Raw genomic sequence first — 7,554 nt, 5'->3', positions numbered from 1 at the left:
TGTGTTATTGTAGTTTGGTAAGGGGTTCCTTCTAATGCTAGGTTGGTCAGGGTCGGTGAGCTTTCCGGCATTGATAAGGTTCTAGATTTCATATTTTAGCCGAATGCAGTTATCAGTATGGTGGCCCAGTGCTTGGTAGAATTTAAAATAGGTATTGGGTTTGTATCCGGGTGCGTTAGGGTTTGGTGGGTTCTTTAGGGTAGTAGGTTGAACCATACCATTATGTACCAATCTCTCAAGAGAGAGGTTGTTTGAAGTTAGAGAACTTTATCGGTTGTTGCACCAACATTCATATCCAGGGTCTTGCTCCATCCAGCTTGGTAGTTTGCCCTTCCACCGATTCTTACAGCCTTTCTTTATCGTTCTCAATTTTCTCGACTTGTAGCCCATCAGCGTATAGGCATATGAAGGTTTTTGGGTCATCATCTGCAACCTTTCAACCTATATTAGAAGAATGTTTCGAACCACCATATGAACTTGGTCCTTTTTAAAGGGCTTATTTTTCGTCAGTCCTGCCTTATTCCTCCATCTGGTAAGGAAATCAAAGAAGGATGCATTTGGCTTCTTCTTGATGGATTTGAGATCCCTAATTGACACTTCTAAATGAGTGTTGTAGTCATACTACTTGACAAAAGAACAGGTATTTCCATATATATTACTCAAAAGAATCGACATAATACGCCTAGTCGATTGGAATTGAGAAAATTTTGTCCCACTCATAGCTTCATTAGTAGCAAGGGCAGTCTCCATCTTAGCTTAGTCTAGCATGAACTCATCAAAGTCCTAAAAGTTCCAAGGCACTCCCCTTCTAGCTAGGTCTTTAACATTGGCATTGGCATTGGCCGTGGCAGTAGTAGCGGCTACAGTGATAGCAGTGGTCTCAGCGGCAACCACAACCAGATCAACAACAATAGGAGGATTAACTAGCGCAATGGGAGCAATTAGTGGGGCTTGGTTTACAGTCATCCTAGCCAAGAGTTGCTGGAGCTCTTCTCGGATCATACCCCTCAAATCATCAATAATGGTGTCCTTCAAGATCTCAACGTCTTGTTTATTAGCTCTTTCATTAGCCACCTATTTGGTAGCTTGGTGTCTCAGTCTTTCAAGGTGCTCTTATATAGCTCCAATTCTTGGAGAAATAGGTATCCTTTCTAATATCCTACTATCTTGCCTCTTCCAACCCGAAGGAAACTCTATATAGCTAAAAAATAGAGGTTAGTATGATGCATGCAGTGCGTGAGATGCATGATGCACGTGCAATACAAAAAAAGAAGAGGTTAGCAGGGGAGTTTTTCATGGTGATCACACTCCTCTTCCAACCTTATTACTCCATCACACAGTTCATGGTGACTCTTTCTTCCCTAGGATTTTAGGTATAGGCCCCCTATCAATAAGGAATAGTAGGCTCGATGCGCATGCCATAAGCTCTCAAAGCAGATTTAAACAAACATGTCATGTTTCTCAGTATAAGTATAAAAGCCTACATATTTTAGGCCAAGGCCTTTCAATACTTGGGCTTAAGATACTGATAAGGAAAAATATCTCATATAGCAAGCAACAAGGTTCCTAAGGGAGATTACTATGGTCATTACCATGAGTTGAGCCTTGGGTAAGGATAAAAAGCTTCCAAAAGTAAAACATGTTCTTCCTTGGCTCGTCTCCCCACTCAGGGGTCCATGCGACGAAGAAAACTCACTCATTACTTATGAGTGATGGTTAGCCACTCTTGCAATACTAGGGTTCAAGTGGAATCAAAGAACCACTAACCAACACCATCAGGGCTATAGGGACCAAAGTGTATAGTGTGTGATAATGGTGTTGTGATGCAAGAATAATATGTTAAATAATAAAATTAAAGATTGACATACATTGGAATCAGCTTCTCTTATCCCTAGCGAAGTCGCCACTATGGGTGGTGGTTTCAAGCATGCACCTAAGTGTCTTTAGCGACTATGGCTCTATAAGGCTTTTTAACCTAATTGGAAACACATTAACTCGTCATTGAGACTAGCACAGAGATGGGAGTTGCCACCCGAGTAATCACCAAGACACTTTTACTAATGAGTGGCATTTCTCAGATTCTATAATAAAGCTTTCGCCATAAAATTCAAATATGGTTCTAGAAGCCAACTTCCTTATTTATGTATATTAGTCTTTAATTTTATTGTTTAACAAATTATTCCCTATAAACACAAGTAGTTTATACACAGGCATGCCAAATAACACACATAATTCACCTAGGTCTAGCCTATTTTATTCAAGCCCAGCCCAAATTAGAGTTGTTAGTCTAATTTACTAGTTAATTATGTACATATAGCTCACCTAGTCTAGCCAAAATATATATTATGATTTTAATTTCCAGCCTTTAGAGCTAATGGACTACTTATTATGACAAGGCATGTTTTGTGTGAACCTAGTTCTAATAAAGTCCAATCCTAACTTAAGCATGCCAAGGCCCACTAAGTCTACTTCAATTTTAGTATTTAGGCCCAATTAATGTTAATTAGTTAATGTTGGGTCCACTTTTCAAGTGGTGATGCCAGACAATAACTCCTTTTATTGTTGAATCGTCAGTTTTAATTAAAGATAGGGTTGCGAACCTGACCGTATACTAAGTGAAAAAGAACCAAGCCGGAGGAGTCCGGATCAAGCTCTTAGAGAGAGAGAGCTCTTGTATAAGGAAGCTATGTACACATTTTCAAACTAAAAGCGAAATCTTGTAACCAGACTCCAAGGAGCATGAGATCATATGGATAAACAATTCTTATAACTCTAACCACCTTTATCCCATATATCTAAAGTATTATAAGAAAGAAGGACAACTTGTAATATATATCAGGTAAACATTACACTGATTAAGGCAGGGAGCTACTTTTATAATCGGTAATCGGGCGGAGCAGTTAAAAGAGGGGCATCTATCTCTATTGATGGAGCTGAAGACGCTAAAACCCTTGTTTCGGGATCCAAAAAAGAAGCGGATCTGCGACAATGGGTATGTTCTAAATGGATTCTTTCACAACTTATTCTATCACCTTCGACTCGCTTTACTTCCTTGATAGGTTAGAATCCAACTAAAGATAGGAGTGGAAATTGCAGTTGCACAACAGATATTTAAAACAGCGGTCGTAGATCAATAGCAGCAAATATTACTAGAGCTTCTATTTACTCAACCTTAATAACTCTGACTGTAACAGAAAAGACTTTCACCGCTTCTTCCATAGAGTGTCGATATAGAGTAGAGATCACGCATAGAATAAAAAAGGGCCTAGGGCTAGGGCCTGCAACCCATTACCTACTACATATGGATCGTACTCATGACTATGGAAGGACATAGAAGCACTTACCACTTATTACTACCTTAAAGAAAGGTTTCAACTTTTTGAAATTATGTTTGGTTGGATGGGCATTTACCTTTAAGGCATCCTATTCTCCATTTTGAGTTTCTTTTGAAATCATCTTCTTTTAAAAAAGATCTTTTCCCTTCCTATGATCTTGACCTGAAAAGTGAATTCTGAAAACTCCCATTATGACTAAAAAGCTCCCAATAGGTCACTTAGTTGCTTATATTATAATAAAGTAAGTAGGAAGGAGCGAAAACTACTCGACCAGACGGGAGAGGCAACCAAAGGAAGCTGGTTCACCTTCTCTCCTCCATTAGAACATAGGTCATTCAATTCCAATATAAGGAGGGAGTATAACTATAGATGCTTTAGGATGTTTGCAACAGGTAACTATCAGCCTTTAGTTCTTTATTGTTTGATAGGTCGTTTGCCTCAAGTACAGTGAATTCTGTACTTGCTTGGAATTTATTTAGTGTTTCGTGGTTGGGAAACCTTTAGGATACCATGCCTCCTGTGTGCTAGTTGTGCCTTTCTCGGATGTTTATTCACCCACTCCTTCATAGAGCAATGACTAACAGCCGGGAATTTTGTTAATAGATCTTGAAAGTAGCACTTGGCTCGATTCCTACCATGGACAGGGAAGAATCTCCCAAAAGGTACCATTTCATATCCAAAGGTGAGCGAAAGAGATTCTCTTTCATGCTAGTTGAGACTAATAAGTCGATTGCTAGTGAAGAGTTGAGTAGGCAGATTAGAGTAGTTTGTAGAAGATGCTTTCTTAGAAATGATAGGGCTAATGGCCTACATACAAGTCTCAAGTTATAACATTAGATAGCGCTCGTTGTAAATCTGATAAGAAAAAAGAAAAATAGAAGGTTGGAAACCAATTTATATATGGAATATGGGAGAATTCGCCCTCTTTCAATGGAGGTGTGGCTGGTAGTTATTGATTCATTCTATTGCCATTTTCCTTAACTGAGGTAAGCATGCAAGCAACGTAGAAGATTATCGATCTAGTGTTAAAGGTCTGAAATTCAAAGTGAAATTTTGGATTTTCCCATTCCTAGTCTTCATGGGAAAGAAAAGTAGAAATAAGAAAGACATTCTTCCCTAAGAGCTTGTACAGTACTACCAGTACCAGAAATGCATCTCCTTTACCCTCGCGCGAGAGCTCTAACTAGCGTGACGTCTCACATGCAAGTGAAGCACAATATTGGCGGTAATAAAAATAAATAGCTCACTGAGCGATGATTGATGCAGCCCCCACCTCTGAAAGCTGAAGGAAGGTCGTGCCCTTGATTATTTACGATCTTTCTATGCTGTTTTGCTCCAAGTGCTGATCGAGTGGCTACGCTCCTTCTCAAACTGAATGAGATCTTATGGATCCAAGATCCAACAAAATATCACTTTCTTCTTCTTTTTATTGAGTAATGGCTCTACTCATACTGAGGTTGTGCCGCTGCTCGGTAGTTGATCTTCCATTGTTCGAGAGCGGTGATAATGTTTAGATTGAGCTTTTCAAGAGCGATCTACTTTGTGTTGCCTTAAAATTGAAGATAGGAGAAATCAAGCGGGTTGTTATGTTGTACAGATTGGAATACCTTTTTAGTCATATAGTCGCATGCCCTCTAGAACGTGGCAATATGTATTGCTACTCCAGACATATGTAATCCCCATGTTCTAAGCATAATGTAAAGTACCTCTCCAAGATGCATATCATGTAGAGATACGATATAGTTGGGTAGACGATAAAGATGACTGCTATATTAGCTACCGAGAGCAGCTTAGAAAGATAAAGGAGCACAAACAAGGGCTGTTTGAAATTGAACTATTTTTACCCTAAGTCTATGTGGCCTATTTTAATTAATCAATCACATGACACATATTTAATCAATCACATAGTAAGCAAAATAAACAAAATAAGATGTAGGAAATAAACCTAACTATTACAACTCAGCCTACAACTAAAATTGTAAAGGAAAAGCACTATAAATCTACTACAATACATAAAATACATCACTCTTAACCAAAACTAAAAAAACTAGGCTAAAACATTGCATAACCGATCGGCACTAAGCATAGAGCCGATCGGCTCTAGGGTTCCAGGTGGATTTTTTTATTGATTTGTTAGTGTATCTCGCATCCTTAAAGCCAAATTCACATGCACAAAGAATAAAATTAATTGGACATAAAAGGAATAAAATTAAAAAAATAAAATAGAAACAACATAAATCAATTAATTGATAAAAAAATCCTAAAAACTAATACAGATATTAGAAACTAAAAGTACAATAAACAAAAGATGGCAAATGAATCATGTAATCCTATTAAACATTTTCAATTACTGAATCATGATGAAAATATGAATCTAATTATTAATCCTATTGCATATATCTAATCAGATTCAAAAACCTAATTGGCGAAATTATCAGATTCAAAACCCTAGTGTTCTTATTATCATATCTTAAAATCCAATTAATATGTAGATCCACAAGAAATCCTAATCTAATCATACTAATCATAAATAATAGCAATAACCCTAATTATATTTCTAAAAGAAATAACAAAATAAAGAAAAGTATAAAGAAACAGTTTAAGATAATCATGGATACATGTTTAGAGGAACCTTCAGGTTGTCACCATAATTGATGGTTCTGTGAGTCTCAAGTGATGAGGATGCAGTTGATTCAAAAACTGGTAGAGAATCCAAGGCTAGAAAGAGGTTGAAAATCTTCTATCAATTAAAAAAAGAGTTTCTAAAAAGGATTGTTTCTTGAGTGACCTTTTCTTTCTTAGTGTTTTTTAACTCTAAAAAACGTTAAATTTTTCTCTCTTTTCTCTCTTGCTTTTTCTCTCTGTATATTCTCTCAGTATATTTTGAGTGTCCTCCCCCTAACCCTAGATGCCTCTCTCTATTTATAGAGGTAGGATTTCAAAGAAAATCCTAAACGAGACGATAATCTCTATTATAAGTTGACAAATATCCAAATCTAATTCTATAAATTTCAATAATCATCACTAAAAATTATTATTATCGTTAAAAAATCTTCTAAAATATGTATCTAGATGTAAAATTATTGAGGAAAAATGATATCAAAGTGAAAAAGTCCCAATCAGCATGGAAAATTTAAGAAAAACTTGCAATTAGGTTCTTGATTTTATGAAATCCCTTATTTTAACCCTCGAACTTTATTTTTTCTTGACAATTTAGAAAAGGTAATTCCAGCTAGATTAACCTCAACCCTAATATCATATTCACCTGTCCTTCATCTTCCAAGACCCGAGAAGGTAGTAACTTTCATCACAGAATTTCTCATAATTTCCTAGATATCTAAATCCGAAAAAGAGATGCTGACACAAATGCATTAAGTATTTTAAGTATTTTTATTTATTGTATAAAAATTTTAAAAACAGATTTCAAAGATTTATTGTTGCATTAAACAAAATATTCTTTAGATTCATATATCAGGGTTGAAAACACATTTCAAGGACCAGGAAGAACAAGAAAGAACAAATGGCAAAACTAGAGGAATGCAGTTGTGGCAGCAAAGGAAAATATCCCTAGGCTTAGGGATCTCTAAAGGCCTAAGATCAATGCAAACCCCTCCTGCATTCAATTGTCTATGAATGCCAGGAATTATGAGCTCAAAAGTATTCACTTGACGATGTTACCATATTTTGTAAGGAGTGGATACTGAAGACCATTATCATTCATGAAAGAATTTTACAATATGGTGTAAAATTTCTCTCTTGGGAATCTGAATGAAGGAGAGCTAAGAAAAAATTGTTTTCCTTATTACTCTATTAGGATATGGTAGTTTAATTTATCTAAAGGGTCCTTGACTAATCGGGATGAGATGTATGACACTTTTATGATGAAATACTACTCACCTCAAAAGACCTTGAATTATAGGTTTAGGATATGCAATTTCATTCAAAAGGAGGGAGAATTTTCCTATGATGCCTGGAAAGAATTCAAGACTTATCTAATTTAATGTCAGCATCACAAGTTCTCTCTTATCCTATTAGTGCAGTTTTATTATGATGGACTGACTACAAACTGTCAAACCTTGGTTGATACAACTTGTGGTGGTTATTATGGAGACAAGACTGCTAAAGAAGTGCGATAGATTTATGAGAATTTAGTAATGAATTCTCAACAAAGGGCCATTAGAGGAAGGAAAGGAATTTATGATATTAATGCCCATAGTGA

General features: G+C 36.4%; 1 non-coding gene across 1 annotated transcript; it reads right to left on the bottom strand.

The window, feature by feature from the left end:
* Nucleotides 1–7,246: 7,246 nt before the first annotated feature.
* Nucleotides 7,247–7,353, bottom strand: LOC112534305. Its single transcript, XR_003078601.1, has one exon. It is a non-coding gene; the product is annotated as a small nucleolar RNA R71 (small nucleolar RNA).
* Nucleotides 7,354–7,554: the final 201 nt, after the last annotated feature.

Source organism: Ricinus communis, chromosome 4, assembly GCF_019578655.1.
Source record: "Ricinus communis isolate WT05 ecotype wild-type chromosome 4, ASM1957865v1, whole genome shotgun sequence".
NCBI classification, from domain to species: domain Eukaryota; kingdom Viridiplantae; phylum Streptophyta; class Magnoliopsida; order Malpighiales; family Euphorbiaceae; genus Ricinus; species Ricinus communis.
Note: the sequence above shows the minus strand (reverse complement) of the source record. Positions and strands in the feature narration are given on the sequence as shown.